This window comes from Thermobia domestica, chromosome 17 (genome assembly GCF_964235325.1).
Source record: "Thermobia domestica chromosome 17, izTheDome1.hap1.1, whole genome shotgun sequence".
In the NCBI taxonomy this organism is placed as follows: domain Eukaryota; kingdom Metazoa; phylum Arthropoda; class Insecta; order Zygentoma; family Lepismatidae; genus Thermobia; species Thermobia domestica.
Genome location: NC_137470.1, coordinates 72,732,176 through 72,754,793, shown reverse-complemented (window position 1 = coordinate 72,754,793; position 22,618 = coordinate 72,732,176). Strand labels below are relative to the sequence as shown.

The window sequence follows — 22,618 nt, the reverse complement described above, 5'->3', positions numbered from 1 at the left end:
TCACCATGTGTTCGAATCCTTTTCCATTATCGCATTCATGTTGCGAATTGTTTAAGCCGGAATTTAGACGTTATGATAAATCATCAAGGGTAGAAATAAATTTCAGAAAACATCAAGTCTAAATTAGTTTATCGCATCATATCTCTCTTGCATATGTACGGTGCGATAAGTAGAAACTGTCCAACTTATTGCATGCAAGACAGGTAAAGTCCCCCGTAGAGAAACCACTTCCAACCCTTTCTGGATGCCAGCTTCTCGGAAGGAAAGCGGAAAATGAATTAATTAGCTTTTTAAAATGTTTAAATATTCTTAATTTCATGGTGCGTATTTACTTGTTTTTTTACTGTAAATTACGTCCTCATTATTAGTCTATATTTTAATCAGTAGATCGCTAGTGACTTCAGAAGTGAAAAGTAGCGCTCAAACTTAAGAAAGGTTAGCCACCCTTGTTGTAGACCTATTCAATATTGTTTTGTTTTATTTTTCAGTTCTTACTCTGGTTTGTCAATCAAGCGTTTTAGTGTTTATCTCCTGTTATTGCTGATCGGGACGTTAAACCGAAAATCAACTCAACTCAATTCCGAATTCAGAAATTGTATATAGATACTTCATAACTAAAATTTCGAATTCAAGATGTTATATATATATATATATATATATATATATATATATATATATATATATATATATATATCGGGTGTACTAACAATGGCCCTCACGGACCACAGACCACTCTTCTATAGATCAAAATAAAGCGAAAATGTTATATGATGAAATGCCCTCCGGGGCCTCCTTCAGCCGTTATGGGGAATCAAAATTTCACAATGTGACTACGTCGCAGAGTAACTTCAAGCCATTAGCATTATTCTACGAATACAACAAAGCAGTTAAATCTGCTGCTTCACTAATAAATGATGCCAGTATCAATCAATATCGACTTTACTTGCCATATGAAAAGAATCGATATATCTATTTGATAGATTGATACATCTAATCTATGGTTCTTTATTTGCGACGTTGCTACATAGTGCAATTTATGTCTCCAGACGACGACTCGATAGGTATACAAATATATATTTTTTGCTTTATTTTGACTTGTAGAATAATGCCCTGTGGTCCGTGGGCGCCATTTTTAGAACACCCGATATATCGGATCCAGGATATGATCAAGGGAGGGGCTAAACCATAGTTTGCCTTTTATGCAATGTAAAGCAGGATTCAAGCCCATTTTACCCAGTGTATACCTGAGCATCAAGGGGGTGGGCTATAGCCCCTATAGCTCCTTCCTTGGATCCGCGCCTTTGGGTCGCGGACATAAGCTCACCAGTAATAACATAATTGTATTATAAGATAACTAATGCAAGAAAGAATACAATATTGATAACTAATTACGTTTATAGGTTAACTAATTTAATTACAAAGGAAAATAAACCTGAATAAAATAAATACAAGTAATGTAAAAATGGCAAACGGAAAATGACAAAAATGAAAACTAGACTTTGCATACAAGGTATCAAAAAAAAAAAAAAAAAGTTCTTGCCGATTTCAGAATCCGCACAGAGTCTACGTTGTACTACAAAATACTCACGGTTACGTCTCGAAGTAATCGCCATCTGCATCCAGCACCGTCTGGCAACGTTCCTGCAATTGTATAATGCCATGGTGGTGAAAGTCAGCGGTCTTGGAAAGAATGAAATGAAATCTTCAAGTTTTACGTCCCACGGTTATGCCGGTTAGGCTAAAGGAGACTGTGATGGTGAGTAATGAATGAAATGGTAGAATGAAGAAAGTGGGAGGAAACGGGAGTACCCCGAGAAAACCCACACACACGGGGTTTGTCTCAGTGGTCTTAGAAGCAAAGAAGTCCATGAGTGCGGTCCACAGGTATCTCTCATTTTCAAATTGTCTCCCAAGAAGGTAATTGTCCAGGGAATAAGACAGTTTCCCAACCAAGTTGCCGAATGGTTTTCCGAGTCCTTTTTGCCACGTGTAGGTTTACATTATCGTGAAGGACCAGCACACCTTTGCGATTAACAAATGCCGGCTCCTTTTCCTGCAATGCACGGTGCACTCGTTGCAACTGCTGGGAGTAGACATCTCCATTGATGGTTTGGCCTGGAGGTATGAGCTCATAATGAATCACATGGCGATAATTCCACCATACGCACAGCATAACCTTCTTAGGATGCAGAGGTGGTCTTGAGGTATGTGGAACTGCGTCACGCGAATCACGAATTTGTATTGTGATTCGTATTAGCAATGACAGTAAAGTGGATTTTTCTATTTCTCCTGTGCATCATCGACATCATTATATCAGAAGTATTTCACCATTACCAGCGGGTCATTTACCGCGACTGAGAAACTGCCATGCTCCGCGATCTTCTATTAACCTTTACATCTTCACATACGATTTTTCTGTTTTCATATAGCCAATAGCCTAATTCTGTTTCTATATAGTCTAATTAATCCCCTCTCTCTCTTTCCTGCCACCATACCTTCTAGCACATCCCTCATGATACAGTTCCTTCTTAACCAATATCCCAACCAGTTTTTCTTCCTCTTCTTAATATTTTTCTCCTTCCATTTCTAACACCCTCTCATTCGTTTTCCTCTCGACCCAGTTATTTCCTCCATTCTTCTCAACGCACATATTTCGAAAGCCTTCAATTGTTTCTCATCATTTGTGAATAATATCCATGATTCTGCCTTATAAATACAGTAAAATACATTACACGAAACATTTTATGAGTCTTTTCTCAACTGTATTCAAGGTCCCACAAAATAGTATTTTCTTCATCCTAAAGGCTTCTTTCGCCATTTATATACTTGCTTTTATTTCACGTTCGCATATAATCACTAATAATATTCAGATATCGAAAACTAGTAATTTATTCTTTTCTCTCGCTCCTACTTCTATATTTGACACCGATCGCTTCGTTTCAATCACCATGGATTTTGTCTTTCTAACATTTATTTTCACTCCATATTCTTCAGAAGCCTTCCTCAAGTTTTCTAAATCTTATTAATTTTCTTTTTAGATTCTGCAACAACAACTGTATCAACCCCAAACCGTATACACCTCATCATTTCATCTCCTACCGAAATTCCATCTTCATTAGGTAGACTCGTTTTCGCTATCTCTTCTATATTGCTATTAAGTAATGTCGGCAAAATACATAATCTCTGTTGAACTCACCTTTTAATTACACTGCCCATCTACTGTGCATGCACCAGCGAATTTCCATGAAAGATCATGAATAATTATGATAATTTATATAGTATATATGGACGAATACGTAATAGAACCTATATAAATTATATCGTTCCTCATAGTACCGAATACGGTAAACATAAAAACATCAATAGACATATTACATCAGGGCGAAATAGGCATAAATTTCAGACACTTCAAAACAGATTTCATTCGTTCTTACCGCTGGTCTAGTGGCTAGCACATGTGTCTGTGGTGTACCGGGTCCCCGGTTCGATTCCCGGTGGGGGAATTTTAATTGACCTAAATGTTTTTGCATTCGTGTTCCTGTCGTTCAAGCTTAAAGGAAATGATTGTAAAACGTATATAACCGAGTAGAAAATAAAGACAACTTACTCAGATACGTTCAGTGAATCAGTTAACTTAAAGACAAGAAACAACGTGTCTAAGGCATTTGTAACTTGAAAGAAACTATTAAAGGTTAGTTCCATCCCACCGAAGTAACCTTTTTCTTTTACCTGTTCTCGAAGTTTCTCTTTGTTTTTCTATCAGAGTCGAATAAATAGAACTTCGAATAGAAACCACGTTGAATTCATTTATTGAGTAAGCCTGAAATTCTTATAAGATATGGATATGATATTTAGGAATAGGCACGCGCGAGTTTTCTTTGAAACTCGACTCGACTCGAAACACATCTTTGAACTTGACTCGAGAACTCGGCTCGAAAAATTTCTTCCAACTCGACTCGAAGTTGGTTCGAGTTTCGAGTCGAGTCGAGGCAAAACGAGCCAAATCAAGCCGAATCGTGTGTGTAGTTCAAGTATCCTCTTCAACTATCATACATACACAATACAATTATTATCAATGGCACTACTACTACTACTAATAATAATAATAAATATTATTATTATTATTATTATTATAAGGGCCGCCGTGGCTCATTGGTAGAGCGTTCACCTCTGGTGCATGGGGTCCCGGGTTCCATCTCTACTCCCGCCAAGTGAACTTTGTGGTGGATGAACACCGTGTGCATGAGTTTCCTCGGGGCTCGCCCATTTCTTCCCACTTTCTTCATTCCACCATTTCATTCATTTCTCATAATCCCCATCTCCTTTAGCCTAGCCGACATAAGAATAGGACGTAAAACTAAGATTTATTATTATTACAGCGTTTTTGCTTCGCAATCGGAAGGTCCCATGCTCGAATCCAGAGTTCAGTATCCTGACTGAGGTTTTCCAGGGTTTTCCTCAGTTACACCAGGTCAATGTTGAGATGATACCTTAAAATACAGACCCTGGCCGCCATCCTTCCACTTCCTTTCCCAATGTTGTTATTATTGTTGATTTGTTGAGTGCTCCAGTGTAAAATGGCCCCTGAGATTGTATCTGGTAGCTTAGTAGTAAATAAATAAATAAATATATATCTCTCGTTCACTTAATTCTGCAAAAGATGGCTGATGATGGGCATGAAGTCATACGTTTCCAGGTACATATACACTTCCTAAGAGACCACCAATTTTACGATACCTTTTCGATACGAGACAGACACAAACTTTGTCTCCTAGACTATTGTCATGGTCTGTATATGACTAACTTAAGACACAATCTATGCTACATTCGCGAAGTGTTCTCTCGGGATTCGTGTAAAAATTGATTCAAATGCAAAGTTGTCCGCGGCCCAATGCATATTGCACTAATTTTAACGGCCCATATGTAATTTGCATATTTATGGGCCTTCATATATCCGGAATCCTATTATACACTATTATAACGCTCGGGAACAAAATTGTTTTTACACTAGTTTCTTTAGATGGAACTGGACATTAATGTGGGTATATGCAAAACAAACTGGATCAAGTATTGTTGTGAATGAATATTAGTCTAGTAGTACTTTACTGAGTAAATAGGCAGGACGATATGGAGGAGAGATTTGAATCGGATAAGCACAACAGTGGCTTGTGATTGAAGAAGACAAAATTATGATGTACCACTGTTGTCAGAAATAAATAAAGTATGAATAATGATAATATATTGTAGATATTCATTATTATTATTATTATTATTAATTTCAGCACACAAAGTGTCACACACGTAAATATTTCGTTAAAGCAGAGAAATGAACTTGTTTTTCTCATTGCCTTTGTAAATAGCTGTGGGATTCTTCCTGTTATTTGAGGAGTGTCTGCAAATTTTGACTACCATAGCTTTGCTCAAATAAATGACACTGCCGCAGAAAAGTAATATTGTTCTTCTTCTATTTTTATTGCCTACTATAAAAAAGGAAAGATCTTAAAACTATTTAGTAAAGAAAAGTCTGAACCTCTGTAGGGACCTCTGATTACAGATTCCGTTTGGTGGTAACTTGTTTACTTCCCGAGTTGCACGGTTGTTGAACAATAAACCACACGTGTTCAGTTGCAGTCCAGTCTCTGTAAGAACGTTTGCCTCCAATGAATAAGATAAAGAATTTCCTGCCATACAAAGTATTAAGAAGCGAAGTCAGCACTTTATCTATTTTGATATGTGGGGGGCTCGGTAGTTCAGTGGTAGAGCGTTCACCTCCGGTGCTTGGGGTCCCTGGTTCGATCCCAGTTCGCGCAGTATGGACTTTGTGGTGGACAAACACCGTGCTCGTGGGTTTTCTCGGGGTTCTCCCATTTCCTCCCACTTTCTTCATTTCACTCATCTCTCATCATCACCGTCTCCTTTAGCCTTACCGGCATAACCGTGGGACATACAACTTAAAGATTTCATTTCGTTTTTACCATTATATGAGAGGATTTAGCGAACATCATGATAATTGTCACTTCTGGTAAAATTAAGTTATTAGGTGGACTGGATTGGTATTAAACCACAAGGAGAACTTGTTTGGTATGCGTGATTGTATCGAATTGTATAGGAATGATGAACTTTCTTTTCATACTTACTCGAAAGTCAGAAAATGTGGCATACCATTATGTTTACATGAGCTGCCCATATTATACAAATAACATTATTATCCGAAATAGACTGTTTGCAAATATTGGTATCTTTTCACTATTAATAATGAAAATATTGGTTTTCTCGGCCAGCTTAAGAACCAGGAAATAATAATAATAATAATAATAATAATAATAATAATAATAATAATAATAATATATAGAAACTAGATGATAATTATTCTTCTCGTAAGAAATTCTAAATATGAGGAATTTAAAAATACCATAGGAAAATTATACAGTTAAAGACAATATAGGAATATTATGGAAGAGTATTATGAAGATAATTTAAAGTTAAGTATGATTTCTTTTGTCACTAGAATTCTTTATAATGATTGATACTAACAGAAAAACAGACTAATAAAGCAATATGTTAATACTGAAAAATTAGTAATTTCTCCATATAGCTTATGATAAGATATTCAGAAAAGTGATCACTTTTGAATTATCCCTTTTATTAATCATTCATAATGGAAGCCATTTCAACACAGCTATACACAGTCACATATATAAAGACAAGGAGATGTAATGTTGATAATTATGGTTGGAGGAGTAATTCGAGATATATATATATATATATATATGATTTGATATATAAAGATTAGATGTGTACAAGGCGAGTGCAAGGGACATTCATCCTCTCACCTCACTTTGCCCTCACAACGTCCGCGACATGCTTCGCATCCTTTCGGGAATCCCTTGCGGCGCTTGCCTTCTACACATCTGATCTTATCTTTGGATGGTCCATGTTTAGAGTGTGTGGGCCGCCTAACACCGCCCTTCTATCTCTTGTTTTGCCAGAATTAGCCTTCAAAATTCATTTTCCCACCCTTTTGGACGTCCGTAACTCGGTTAGGAGGGCGAGATTGACATTGTGTTATATGGACATTTTTATTTGTTCTCATCTGTAGAATCACCTCCCAAGCGTTGTAAACAACCTTGCTTTACACCCAGGATATAATTTACTGCATCGTTAATATTAGGCCTAGAGTCATGGTTCAAACGAAATTTTCTTCAATATAACGAACCCTTTCCAACGATACCACTCACATGTTCGTATCATACACCTGAAGAGGAAAATTCGGGAAAACCCGGATTTTTAAAATAATCCCCCCGAAACACACCATCACTTTGGCCAGTCGCGGATCTAGGCCTGGGCCGGGGGACCTAGATCCAGGATTCTCTGAGGGGGGTGCACCGATAACTACCAGTACATTTGAATTAAATTTGAGTTTTTTAAATGCTTTTAGGCATCTGTGATGTGAATGAGAAATTACTTTAGAAATGCTAAGTGTTTCCTTTCGATGAATTCTTTTCCTTCGACTTTCAGAAAATTGAGAAACTATTGCTTTGGCAAAACTCACTGTTAGCTTCTCACTTTTGGAAGTGTATATTTACAACGAAATGAAATTTTTGAAAATGAAATGAAATGAAATTTTTGAGTTCTAAGTCCCAAGGTTATGCCGGCTAGGCTAAAGGAGACGGTGATAATGAGAAACGAATGAAATGGTGGAAGGAAGAAAGTGGGAGGAAACCCACGCACACGGTGTTTGTCCACCACAAAGTTCACCTGGCGGGAGCAGGGTTTGAACCCGGAATACCATGGACCAGAGGTGAACGCTCTACCACTGAGCCACCGCGGACGACATGTTTACAACGAAACGGGGGTGGACTTGCACCTTTGCACCCCATCCCCCAAAATCCGGCCATGCCTAGGACCCCAGTTTTTTGAGTGAAAAAAATATTTTTTCATTTATATATTTTTCAAAGTTTATAGTAAAGTCATAATATACCTATTATAGTCTGGGGTCTGACTGGCTCCCCGATTTTTTTACCTTCTACATATGACACTGACTCTGGCCTAGCCCTGGGTTCACGTAGGGTTCTGAAAATTTCTTGAAAATACGTACTTACGTACACAATGCGTGTGCAAAATTTCCATCTTGTATCTTGAAAACAAACGGATGATTTTTTTTTTTTTTTTTGAAAATCTGAATTTAGGCCACACACACACACGTAGCTAACCGGTTAGCACACGCGCCTCTGGCGTGGGAGACCCGGGTTCGATTCCCGGTGAGAGATCATGTGGTTTGGATTCCAGTTAGTTAGTAGGTCCACGTCTCACATAGCCTCGCTGCTGAACAGGACATTAAACTCAAAATCAACTCATATTATAAAAATTTACTGCGTCGTTACTATTTGGCCCAGAGTCATGGCTCAAACACTATTTTCTTCAATATAACAAGCCCTTTCCAACGGTATGACTCACATGTGCGTATCATACACTTAAAGTGGAAAAATTGGGAAAAATCGGAATTTTTTCTGAAAAAAATCGCCCCCTCGGAATAGTTTCAACCCTCAGGCTCGTGCCCGAGTACACATAGGGATCTAAAAAAAAATTGAGAAATACTCAAAGGTGCACACAATCCGTATGCAAAGTTTCAATCTGGTATGTTGGAAACTAAAGGCTTGGAAAACTTTTGAAATTTCCTTAAGGATAAGTCACTTCCCTCCGCCCCCACTTGGCGCAACCGAGTTGACCATCTGGTTCCAAAATGCATCCGGGATGTTCTTGACTTGACCAATAAAAAAGCCGGCGTAAATACCTGTTATAGAACCAAAATAAGCGGTCAAAAATAACACTTATGCCATGGTATCTAAAGATACCATAAATCCTAAAAGGTTTAACGAGAAGTTGCGTAGTTACGGATTAGTATACGAGGTATATATATACTTGAGGCGTGTGTGTGTTGTGTTGAAATATTTTGGGGCAAAAACGTACTGTATATATTACCTTTTAATTTAGATATATTCTGTGGACACAAATACAAAAAATGAATGAAAAACCCCAGCAATAAAATGACACTAGTCTTTCAACTTACGATTAACGATTCTTAAGTGTCTAAATAGGTAACACCGTTCTATATTTCTTTTATTTTTTCAACATAAACACAATTATGTCATTGCCATGGACGTGATAATTGCAAAAGCCGCATAATCGTTCTTTTCCATTTCAAGCTCTCTATTTTAGTACGGTGGGAACACAAATTATCAAGAAACAGGAATTGTCCTTTCACGAGTGACAGGTAGAAACGCGCTAACACACACCACAACCAACATCATGGTCCTGTTTTTTTTTTTTTTTTTTTCTGAAATAGTTCGCATAACCTCCGAAAGAGGTCAGATTCTATTGACGACTGCGAAAGATATCTCCGAGTGATATCGCCGTGTGTAAATAGAAAATCTCTCTTGCATATGATAAAAAAAAATCTACCCCTGATGATTTATCATCAAATTTAAATGCTGCCTAAAAGAAAGAAAAGAACATTTTATCCTTCAGTTGCATCATGGACAACAACCAGAACCCTCGTTGGTAACCTGAAATCAAAGGTCTGATATAAAATGCGTTCACTAGGTAATTATCAACAGCAAGCACATTCGATATCCACTAGTTCGAAATTTCGAAGCTTTAGCGGGAGACATCGTACTTTGGAGAGTAATTTCTCGTGTTTGGTTACATGACTTCTCATTTGAGCTTTATTACTTTGGAGCTTCAAGAAATAAAATTTAACATGAAACTCGTTTCACAGATGAAAAACGCACTATTATCACAAAGGACTGAACAAGAGATTTGCTGCGTGGCAGGTAGATAACTCCGTTGATTCCAGGGTTGGAAAAGATATATTTTGAAAAAGAACAAATGTGTTTAAAACATGAAAAAGATGTTTAAAATTTTTTAAACATATTTTAAAACACATGAAAAAAACATGTTTTAAACATTTTGAACAGTTTAAAACATGATTTTAAACATATATTTCAAAATTGTGTAGTAACTTATTTGTTAAGGCGGTTGGTACCTCTTCGCTAAGTCGAGTTTTTCCCTATCTAATAACATTGTAACTTTTTTCGTGTTTTTCTCAGCAAGCAATGAACAAATCCTTACAAAAATGTGCATGGAGTCAGGTCAATAATAAAGGATTCATTATATGAGCTTATAATTTTACTAAAAGCCTCCGATTAAGTTATTCATTCCCCCCTTTTTTCATGTGAAGATTTGCAACAATGCATTGACGACACTGCGTTCTCTCTTCTAGCAGATTGCGGGGAGTAACTGAGGGTTACTTTGAAGTTTGAACATTGTCCACAGCTGTGAGGGGACCCTTTTCAACAATAACATATTTATGGCATTTCAGTGAGGAGGCGTTGGAGTACGTTTTCTTTGCTCAAAGCAGAAAAAAATAAACACAGCGAGAACAGATCCATTCTTCTTTACATTAGCTTTTCCCCCCGTCAAGTATGGACAGTTATAAGCAATTAGAAGCGAACTGTCTCTATTGAATAAAGATCCTTCTAATGTATACGAAAGCGAATGTCACTTTATTATTATTATTATTATTATTATTATTATTATTATTATTATTATTATTATTATTACATTTTTCAAAACAAGAAGAGACATACCTTTCTTGACTTCAGTGCCCATTCTATCTATATATGAAGTATTTATAATAAACTTCTATACTGGTTAAAGAAAAACTACTTTTATAGTGACGTATCTTGCTAAGAGAACTATTTTATTTATTATATTTCAATTTAAAATAAAGTGTGTGGTTTGTAACAACGAATACTGCTCAAAATAGTACCTATTACCAGTCAACTTTAGATTTGGACAACACCACCAATATATATTGTATACATTTAGACCCAATTGGATCAAAAGATCCAATATATTTCAGACAAAAATTTTCTTGTAGGCCTTACATCTCGAGAACTACATATAACGTACCCAAACTATGACTTAACTCAGTACGATGTGCTTATTGCGTAAAAAATACAAAAACTCGATTTAAGGACCTTTCAAAAATTTTGTGGGCCGATCCACAAAATTCAATATATTTCATTCAAACATTTTCTTGTACGCCCCATATTTTGAGAACTACAGGTAGTGTGGCCAAACCCAACCAAACAATTTACTCAGTATGATGTGCATATTCCGTAAAAAATACGAAAACTCGATTTAGGAGCCGTTGCTAACTTTTGTGGCCCCTGATCCATAAACTAATTATTTAGCGAGATCGCAATCTTTTTATGCACTTTTTGGATCATTTTTAAAATTTTTAGCCAAGATCGCTACCTTTTGATCCATTTTTTTGGATTATTCCTAATTTTTTTTGTTTTTATTATATATATATATAAACGGTGATACAAAGAAAATTTAGGAAAGAAATTGATCTGACTGAAGAATTGTTTAAATCTATTTTATAGAATCTTTTAGGTTTGTTTAATTATATTCCTGTCAACTGCAGATTTTTTAAAAATATCTCTTTTTAACCTATATTTGTATTCTTTCTTTACTCACTCATCCCCTCTATATATCTATAACTTTTGTTAATTTTTTAAAGTTGCTTAGATAACTTTCGATGTTATCCGCAAAATTTCGTTAGCATCTTATTTGAACTACTTTTTAAAATGGAATGTGTACGATCTTACAATGTACATAGTATAACAAAAAATAGATTTTATGTGCTGCAACGCTGTAATCTCACTTTAATTTGCCATAGTATATTTTCTTTCTTTCTTTGCGTGAAAGTAAGATTTGAAACCAAATTATTTCTTTTAAAATTTATACATGAAATAAAAATTGTTTCTAAAAAAAACTATGACATACTGATTGTATAAATATATGTGAAATGTTAGTGTTTTGTTTGACTTATTTGTATTGATTGAAGTCAATACTTCGAGTGTAACTTTAGCCACTTATCAACAAAATTAAAAAGTCGTAGAACAGTATAATTTAAGCAAATTACTTACTTGATTTGAGACAATTTTGGGAGGGGAAGAGTAGAAATTTTACTAATAATTTTTTTTTTAATTTAACTTTTCCTGTATTTATGTTTAGCGTGGCCTTGTGAATTTTGTTTACCTTTTTGTCAATGTAAACTCTTGCCTAGGGATTTTGGAGTATGCTCACAGATATTTAATTTGTGAATAGTGCTTTGGTGATATTTAGCATTTTGATTATACTGCTTGTTTATTTTGTTTTCTAATACGAGTAACTTCATTTACATAATGTTGTGGCTTGATGTAACAAAGTATTCCATCACATTTTTTATACTCATACGGTAATGTTTTAGTTTAATATGTATGATATTGACAAATTGGTGTACTTCAACAAAAAAGCCCTATCTTTTAAAATGAAGCCTGAAAAAATAATGCATAAAATTAAAATTATTCTGTTAATATGTGTTGTACTATTTGTATATATGTTGTAGCTATAGATGAAATTTCGTGTTCACCATCTGGAAAATAAATATTTCTTATTTAGAATGCGTAAGTTACAAGGTTATTATTAGCAGGTAACACTAATAAGTACCTATTCCCTTTTATCAAGAAATAAGTCCATATTCATATTTCGAAAAGTAATAAGAAAATGACGTTTGTATCTACATTAACAGTATATATTTCATTATGTACAGATGTTTTCTTGTGTGGTAAAAGAATCCCTGATGTTACACTTCACTTTCTCCTACAAATGTGCTCTGTTAGAAGGGTAATGTGTGGTCAGTTCTTCAGTTTCCCAATTGCCTCTAGATACTGAAACAATACCGAAAAATCTGTCATCACTAGGAATAGAATTCGACAGCATTCACGCTAAGGACACATTTGTGTTTATATATATATATATATATATATATATATATATATATATATATATATATATATATATATATAAAGAAAGAAAAGAAGTTATTTCTAAATTTCCTTCGTACGTAGTAAAAATGAAATTATTATTATTTAGCATTAACATTCAATACTACTATTCACAGTTTCAAACACACACACACAGGCCGGTAGCCAGCCCAAAAATTGTAGGGGGGCGGCTGAAGTGGGCCCGATCCAACCATATCATAGTTTATCACCATATTATAGTTCATTTGCAAGCCTACCGTGAAAAGTTTAGGAGGCCAGCGAAAATTTAGAGGGGCGGATCCCTAGACCCCCCTGGATACGGACCTGCATATACATATATATAATTATTTCAAAAAGCTATCTCCACTGGTTTACTTGTTTCCGTGAGATTACAAAAGTCAAAGAGCGCTGGTGTTTTCAATGTGAAAACCCCACTGGTGTCGGCAGCGCGGCCAGTCTCCGAGCAGGGTAACACAGGAAGTGGTGACCACAAATTTTTAACTAAGTTACTAGTGCCAAGCTACACTGATATTCCTTGCTCGTTACAATCAATTGTGCCACACGAATTTCCTACTATTATTATTATTTCACACAGGAAATTTGAAAATGAAATCTAAGTTTTACGTCCCACGCTTATGCCGGTTAGGCTAAAGGAGACGGTGATGATAAGTAATGAATGAAATGGAGGAATGACGAAAGTGGGAGGAAACAGGAGAACCCCGAGAAAACCCATGCACACGGTATTTGTCCACCACAAAGTTCACTTAGCGCGAGCTGGGATCAAACCACGGACCCCATGCACCAGAGATGAACGCTCTACCACTGAGCCACCGGGGCCTCCACACAGGAATTTTATCTGCTATCACAATCGTCTGCTAATTTATATTTGTATAACCAATCACCAGGTGTAAGACTGAAATACATGAGATGCGAGAGGCACCTTGATACGTTTGAAAGTAACCACAAGAACTCCGAATGAGACTAGACGAATATACTAAAAGCAATAGGTTTAGCAAAGAAAATAAAGAGTGCCAACTCCTTCTCAGTGCCATAAATCTGTCCTCGAAAAAGACGAGAGGGCTAGAAAATTTAATTCCACAGATGTGAAATGGACAGTTTAAAAACCTGTTTTAAATGGTCTCCCTCACGCTACTAACATAAACAGGGAGACACAGAGATCGCACTATTGCAAATCTTCACATGAAAAAAAAAGGGGGGGAATGAATAACTTAATTGGAGGCTTTTTAGTAAAATTATAAGCTCATATAACGAATCCTTTATTATCGACCTGACTCCATGCAAGTTTTTGTAAGGATTTGTTCATTGATTGCTGAGAAAAACACGAAAGAAGTTCCAACGTTATTAGATAGGGGAAAACTAGACTCAGCGAAGAGGTACCAACTGCCTTAAGACTGCTTGCCCTTTACTAGCAATCAGTGATTTTATTCTAATTTTTTTAACAACCGGTTCTGTATATACATACATTTTTTATATATAGGGGTTGGACAAAAAGTCTAAAACGTTTGCAAAAGTGTGAAAATCATACCTAGTATGGTGTGGGGCCTTATTTTGCGTCCATAGAGCTTAAATCCGACGTAGAATGGACGTATATAGCTCCTGAATCGTGGTGTCTGGTATTTTGTACCACTGTTCCTCCAAAACATGCTCCAGTTCCTCAAGGGATGCTGGTGGAGGGTAACGAAACCGAACACGCCTTTCCAACTCAGACCACAATGGCTCAATCATGTTCAGATCTGGTGATTGTGGGACCCAGGGGAGGTGTGATAGCTCCTGGTCATGCTCATCAAACCACGATTTCACGTTTTTTGCAGCGTGACAGTGCCAAATCATCTTGGTAGATGCCATCACCATCAGGGAACAATATTTGGGCCATGGGTAGAACCTGGTCCCCCAAACTGGCCTCATACGGCTTGGCATTCATCATTCCATGCAGAGCTATGATTGGACCTGCGGAAAACCACGATATCACTGCCCATACTGTAACAGAACCACACCCGTGCTTTACAGTTGGGAGCAGACAGTCTGTATCATAGGCCTGCGACGGTGTTCTCCATACGTAAACACGACCGATTGTTGGAAACCAGGTGAAGGGCAATTCATCAGACCACATTATGTCTTTCCACTGCTCATGAGTACACGCCTTGTGGTCCTTGCACCACTGGATACGCCTCTTCGCATTTACTGCTGACCAGGGGTTTGATGATAGTGGCCCTGCCATGAATTTTCATTTCATGAAGTTCCCGTTGCACTGTTTTCGATGAAACCGGGTTCTGTAAGCCGGAACTGAGTTCAGACGTAATTTTCATAGCAGTGGTCTTCTTTTTAGCTGCTACAATCCGTTTTAACGCCTTCCGGTCCTTATCTGACGAGATTGTCTTTCGACAACTGTTGTGCTTTGCAGACGTCGTTTGCCCATGAATTGTGTATGCCCTCGTAACATTAGACACAGTACCTTTCGATACCCCCACAGTGTTCGCCACTGTTGCCACTTGACCAATTTCTTCCTTAGTCCAATATTAAGGCTGCTAATTAAGAGTGACCTTTGATTGTTGAATGCTTCTTTGGCTATGACAATTCTTGACCTGATCACTTCGGTGTAGAATACTTCTTTCGTCAAAGTATTTCCCAGATACTTGAAATTATCGACCTCTTCAAGTTCTTTGTTCTACTCTGATCCGTAAGGGCGTGTTTCCACAGGATATTGTCATGACTGTCATATAAAAGATAATGAAATGTGTTTCAGCGTTTCAAAATTTTAAAAAATCCACTCCTGAGGGGGTCATTAATCCAAATTTCCCTTCCTTCCCGTTATTTTGAAAGTGATAATGCAAGGATTCGTTTAACATGGAGGCATAAAATTTGGTACATTTGTCTTTTTTTTTAAATTAAAAATACGGAAATATGTTTGTGTTTCTAGGAACTCAGTTTCTAAGGATGGAAAATAACTCCTTTCTATTGCATCCAAATCTGATTTTCTTTATTCTAAAAATTACAAATCTAAGCATAATCAAGTTGGAGGTGTAAAATTCGTTATATTTAATCTCTTAATTCCAAATAAAGTAATACCTTTCGGTAACTCCTTTCCAGGGTGGAAAAAATCATGATTTTTTTCAAAAAAATCATTTTTGTTGATTTTTTTGATTTAAATCGATTTTTTTTGATTTAAATCAAATCTTTTTCTTCGTATGATACAAGTCGCGAACTGAAGAAAAAACATTAGGAATTAGTATTAAATGTTAATTATGTCATTTAAGTGAAAGTATTGAGTTTTAATTTTGATTTAAATCCCAATCGTTAACCTATTTCAACCCCAAACAATGTTTCTTAAGCATTAAGGAAAAAGTACAGCAATGTATATCAACATGACACTTTTTTTTTTTTTTTTTTTTTTTACGAAAGTTACTGATATTTGGCAGGGACATATTTTTAAACAATTGGAACTAGCTAGCGGCACGAAATACATATAAAGTACATAAATTTCGCCTAAAATTAACTAACTCACTCTATGACCTATGGAACCCGGAGGTTCAATGCCATGTTCACAAAAGCTCTCCTGACTTCTATCCTTAGTCAACTGAATCCAGTTTCTATTTTGTATTCTTATTTCTGCGAGATCCATCTTAATATTGCCCTCCCATGTGCGACTAGGTCTTCCTAATGGTCGTTTTCCGATTGGACTTCCAGTTAAAACTTTGAAAGCGTTCCTACTTTCTTCCATTCTCGCTACAGTCCTGCCCACCTGAACCTCCAAGATTTGATGACCCTAACAATGTTTGGTGAATGGTATAAATTATGCAGTTTCTCATAATGAAGTTTTCGCCATTTCTCATTTCCGTTCCTTTTGGTTCCGAATATTCGTTTCAGGATTTTATTCTCAAATACTTTCAGTCTGCGTTCTTCCCTCAGCGTAAGTGACCATGTTTCATAACCATACAGCACAACAGGCATAATTATCGTTTTATATATTTTAAAGCTTCAAAATCCTCGATACAATTACGATGATAAGAGATTTTGAACTGAATAATAACACGAATTCCCTGCAGGAATTCCAAAATAAAAAAATCAAGATGATCATTTCCAGAAGAAGAAACACTTGTGATTGTTAAAAATATGTTTTATGTGACGTGAAAAACAGTTCAAATGCGAGTTGTCCGTGCATTTAAGACATCTATACATAGCAGGCACGTTTTTACACTTTTCTGTTGGCTATTTTATTTCCTCTTACAATTTTTCCTGCACAGGCGCGGCAAATTTTCTGCGATCACATCGCAGATCGCGGCATGTTCTGCAATGGGGTCAAGTATCCACTTTATCAAAAGTATTATTCGATATTTTAACGCATCCAAAATTTGTCGTATTACGATCCCGAGGAACTTCTATGTATTTAGTACATAAATTTCGCCCAAAATTTTAAAATCTATTTTTTTTTTTTGTTTCGGAGAGGGGATTGAACCCTCTAAATACGCCCCTATTATCTGGAAACAAACAAATAGACATGAACACAAAAGAGCTTTCATCTTAAATGTCCATGGTGATTTCCCCGTTGGAACAGAAATTTTAAAACCCTGTGTTACAAAGAGAAGAAAGCAGGGTTCACCCGTAACCCGTTCAAACGGGATTTTCCCTGATAGTTCCCACATGATACTCGTTTCATGCTGTGCTTACATACATTTGAGTCTCACTGTATTATGATTATTATCTTCCATAATCGGAATAACAGAATAGAAACGGGATTTTACTTACTTTCACTTTAAATTAATTCATTTCGGAATTTGATTTAAATCAACGATTTTTATTAAAAAAATCAAGTGATTTAAATCTTGATTAAAATCGTGATTTAAATCAGACTGATTTAAATCAATCCACCCTGCTCCTTTCTATGGAAGAAAAGAGGTAATTTATAAAATATTAAAATTTTATTTTCTCTATTCCAAAAGTGCTCAATATTGGAATTTCCTTAAGTTAAAATTTTGCTCCTCGGTACAAAATCTATTAATTGAAAAAGTGTTTCTGAATTTTTAAAAATCCAAACTTGAAGGGGGAAAAGGACTATCTCTACTTCCCCGAATTTCCTTTTGTTTATTAATACAGTGCCGAATGTAAGATTTCCCTTAAATTTGGGAAGTAAATTTCGGTGTATAGACTTTTCCACTGAAAATAAAAGAACACGTATTTCCGGGTTTTAGAAAATTCCGCTAAGGGGAAATGTATTTGTGTAAAACACATATTTCCCCTTCTTTACCTAGCTTTCCAATATGAGAATTAGCTATAGTTAGAAGCGCCAGATTGGGCACATGCACTCAATTCTAAATAAAAAATACGAGTTCCAGAGTTTTTGAAAAATTCTCCTTTAAGAGAGAAAAGAGATCATTTCTGTAACATTCAATTTACCACAGAAAGTGCTGAATGTAAGGATTTACCTAAGTTGGAAATACGCAGTGTATGAAATTAGTTATAGACCTATGGTCTCCCAAAAATACAAACTAATGTTTACGAGGTTTCGAAAATTTTGTTCGTAGAAGTAGGATATTACACTATCCAAATTTCCAATTATTTACTTAGAAAATACACAACGAGAGGATACGCATTTCAAATTGAAATGTTAAATTAATATATGAAGTAGGATTTGAGTTCAGCGTCTCTTTCAGCCCTACGGCTATTTGAGACGTGGACCTACAACGTAGTGTGGAATTATAACTAGAGATGGGCAAAACCGGTTTCTAGGAAAATCGAAAACCGAAAAAATGACATTTCGGTTTTTGTGCCTATCACTAATTAAAACCAAATCTCACTGTGAATCAAGCCCGGGTATCTCGCGCCATAGACGCGTACGTTATTCATATAGACAGCTGGGAGCTCTACATGACACTAATTAAGAAAGGATAAATGTGTTTTGGGTTTTCAAAAATACCACTTCTAAAGGGGAAACGGGATCATTTCCACACTGCTAAAATTTTCCTCTTCAGAAAGTGGCCAACGAGAGGATATGGTTAAGCTGAAGATGCGAAATTCGTATACGAGTCATCCAGTTTCAAAGCGGCTCTTGTCCATTTACATTAAATCTCTGAAAACCGAGGAAAACTGCGTTTAGTAGAACTGGAAATATCTGAGGATGTTCAAGTTTTACACATGAACATACTGAGCATTCCCATTTCTACGAAACATGCCGACCCTACATTTTCTACGAAACATTTTTCTAAGTTTTCTGGAATTTGCTATACATGGACAAGAGTAGCCTTGAAACGGGACGACTAATATAAACTATCAATTGAAAATAAAGGAATACGTACTTCGGACGTTTTCGAAAATTCCGCTCCTAAGGGGAAAAGAGGTCATTTTTACAATACCTAAATTTCCCATTATTCATTCAGAATGCTCAATGCGAGTAGTCGGGTAAGATTAAGATGTGTAATTCCGTATATATATTCGTTCGAAATACCGGAATACGAGATCCAGTATTCTCAAAAATTCCAATCCTAAGAGGGAAAGGGTCTATAATATTGCAAGTCCACTTATTCGTTCAGAAAGTGTAGAATTTGATGATTTGCTTAAGTACAAGGTGTGAAATTCAGTTATTAAACTCGAATTTAGAAATAAAGGGATAGTTTGTTTTTTCATGAGCTTTCGAAAATACAGCTCCTAAACAGAAAAGGAGTCATTTCTATAGTATTTGAGTTTCCCTTACCTATTGCGAACACATCTTTGTGCTCTTAAAAATTCCACTTCTGAAGGGTAAAGGAGAGCAGTTTCTACACAACTCTTTATTTCTAGTTTTATACGCGTATTCGTTATTCTTCCGTGTGAGAAATGGACATTTCTGTTAGTAATATATATTTCTCCAAGGACAAAAAGAAAAATTGCCCGTATTACCGAGGTATAGGTTAAGAGGGTTTGAAAATTTCATTTCTCCTTAAAAAAGATACTTGAATATTTTTAAATAAGATGATCTATCTAAATAAATACCTCCATGTTTTATTACTATTTTCATATATACCCTCAACAAATTATATAAATCGCACCATACAAAACAAGCGTTTTGTATAATACGCAAATCTGAACAACCTCTGTCGAATACGACAGCGGCCCTCTTTAAAAATGAATGAAGAGATTACAATGTGAAAAATGTTTCAGGAACGAATTTATGTAACGTGATCAAAAGGATAACAGTATAAATATTGTATCACATGTGACTTCCTTTCAATACAATACTACGCGCAACGACCTATATCACATGCATTAACTGAATGAATATTCGCAAGAGCGAGGGATTGCAGGAAGGTGAGCGTGAGTGGCCTCTAAAAGCAAGGTCATATGTCCAGCACTCGAAGTTATCAATGTTGTTGTATGGACTCACTAGCACGACTTGGTTTTACGGTTCTTGGCACTGTTCCAACACAATGTAGTTGCTTACAACGAACTGTATTCTTACTCTGTGCATATTCATTTCCATCCGATGAAGAAAACAGCAAAATGCATTAAGACATTCCATCATAGTATTATCTAAACATAAAAAGCGCAGTTGGCAATCAACTAGTCTGAAGATTTTTTTTTTTTTTAACGGCGGGAACTGCTCCACGTCTGTGGCGTAGAGGAAGAAAGAGCTAAAAATAGCAGAATGAGTCGCGCTATCCCAGACAGGAAGACTTTCATTAACGATACCACTAACTTTTAATATATTTTTACATATAGTGTAAAACTAAATCATCAGTACATTTTGCTCCAGTTTTGCAAAACAAACTATTGACTGTTCATATCAGTAAATATTTTCTCTCAGCAAAGCAAGTCTCAAAGAGTCGGCAGAAAAGGCGCGGTACGAGTTGTTTTTAAGCGGACAGGAAGTTACACGACTCGCACAGACACACACGCGCGCGCACACACATATACACACACAACCACACGCTCACACCCTAATTCCAATGGACACGCTCTCAATCAACACTGCGTTACTACGAGAACAAGTCACACCTTTCTTCCAAGCAGATACTAGTATTCCAACAATAGGACTTCATGACCAACTAACGAGTCTGTCGTGAATGGATGTCCGTGCGCACAATTCAATAAAGACTGTTTATTACCCAAGGAAGGAGGGAGGGATTACTCCATACACGTGCCATGCAAACATGCTGATACATCAGCAGACTTAGTGTGATACTGTGTTAACGTTCAATTGTATTAGGCTACGCAACTCCCGGATACTCAATAAAAATTATGCTTTATGCTAAACTCAAGCTATATAACCCGGTGGCTTTACTTTACTAGAATTTACTACATTTACTTCACCAACGCACAAGACATCGTACATGTCATCTCCGGTCGTATGAGATGATAAAACGATTAAAACTTTTTTTTTTTTTCGTGCGTGTGTATGCCACACAAACAATGTATACTATATAATTCAAGTAACACTGTGAACCTTACCTAAATGCGTCCCTATTTCTGGCACATGTTTCTCTATCTGAATTCTCACCATCACCCGGAACTTTATTTGCACTACAGAATTTACTATCATTCTTACTATTAAACCGTCACACGTACACAAAGTATTGCTTTTCCAATATATCGCATTACTAGTTACTGAATTTTCAAATTAATGTTATTTTCCACTTTCAAACACACACAACTACCGAAGGCGTTAAGTTTTCTGACGAACCGGAAGATGAAATCTCAAACCCAAAACGCGGCGGGAACAAAAGGCCTTTGGCCTCAGTTCCTGCCCCTACGTTCTACTCACAAGTGTCTACGCACACCCACTTTAAGAATGGTATAGTCCGCGTCAGCCAGCAGCGCCTACTTCATGAAATTAGAAATCCACCCAAGAGAGGGCCTGAGTTGGTCTTCTCGCATTGATCCAATGCTACTGGCTCCAGTGTTGTCAACTTCAGCCAGCTCGGGAAATCCTAACTTACGTATATGTGTGTGCAAACAAACTCGGAAGGAATAGTAAGCTATGCCTATATCATCAGGCTTTTATCTTTGACGTTCAAACCCACACTATTCCAAAATTCAACAAGCAATGGAGGTAGTATTCAAAAAGACTATCGTAATAACAATAATAATAAAACCAAAAAGGAGTGCAATATTACAATAGAACCCCAGTATCTTTTGGAGCCCGATGAATAAATTTTAATTTTATTCATACACCAACAACAATTCTTACGAGTTACGACGTGTGTGTCAAATACTCCACTATCTTGACTTACTATTACCTTGACTTACTAATACAACATTCATTTTCGACACTGGAAGGCTATAATGACTTAAAATGGTGGGTATAGGTACTTCTTTCACTACAAGTATATTTATACATTTCCTTGACTCTGAACGACACATAGTGATTATCATATATAGTGTTCGAATTAATAGGTAGGATGGGGACAATCCCCCCCCTCTCGTAAAAATTTATCTCCGGCTCGTGTCATGAAAATAAAATTCCTGGCAGGGATAATTATTCCCAGTCTCGTAAAGAACATTATCACGTTATTTTATAAAATTTTACATTAAATTTTCTGAGATTAAAAAATAAGGTATAATTTTTGTAGTAAGCCTAACAGTTTACGAGCTTTTTTTTTTATCCCTCCCGAGAACCAAGCATTTTTAGCAATGATTGTACTATCAATTGTTGTATCTACGACTTTTGAAATCGAAGGTTGCCAGTACTAAAACGTTATCATTTATATTACTGACGAATATGACTCATTTATACTCTTTAATTTATAGTT

General features: G+C 36.2%; 1 protein-coding gene across 6 annotated transcripts in view; it reads right to left on the bottom strand.

The window, feature by feature from the left end:
• Positions 1-22,618, bottom strand: part of LOC145673727 (serine/threonine-protein phosphatase 4 regulatory subunit 1-like) — a 608,213-nt gene that overhangs the window by 449,230 nt on the left and 136,365 nt on the right. The window contains exon 1 of one of the 6 annotated variants that reach the window (XM_081743445.1): positions 21,318-21,592. The exons of the other annotated variants lie outside the window; for them this stretch is intronic. The gene's annotated coding sequence lies outside the window, so the exon portion shown is untranslated. Of the gene's footprint in view, positions 1-21,317; positions 21,593-22,618 lie in introns of those variants that run through there. 6 annotated transcript variants of the gene reach the window in all.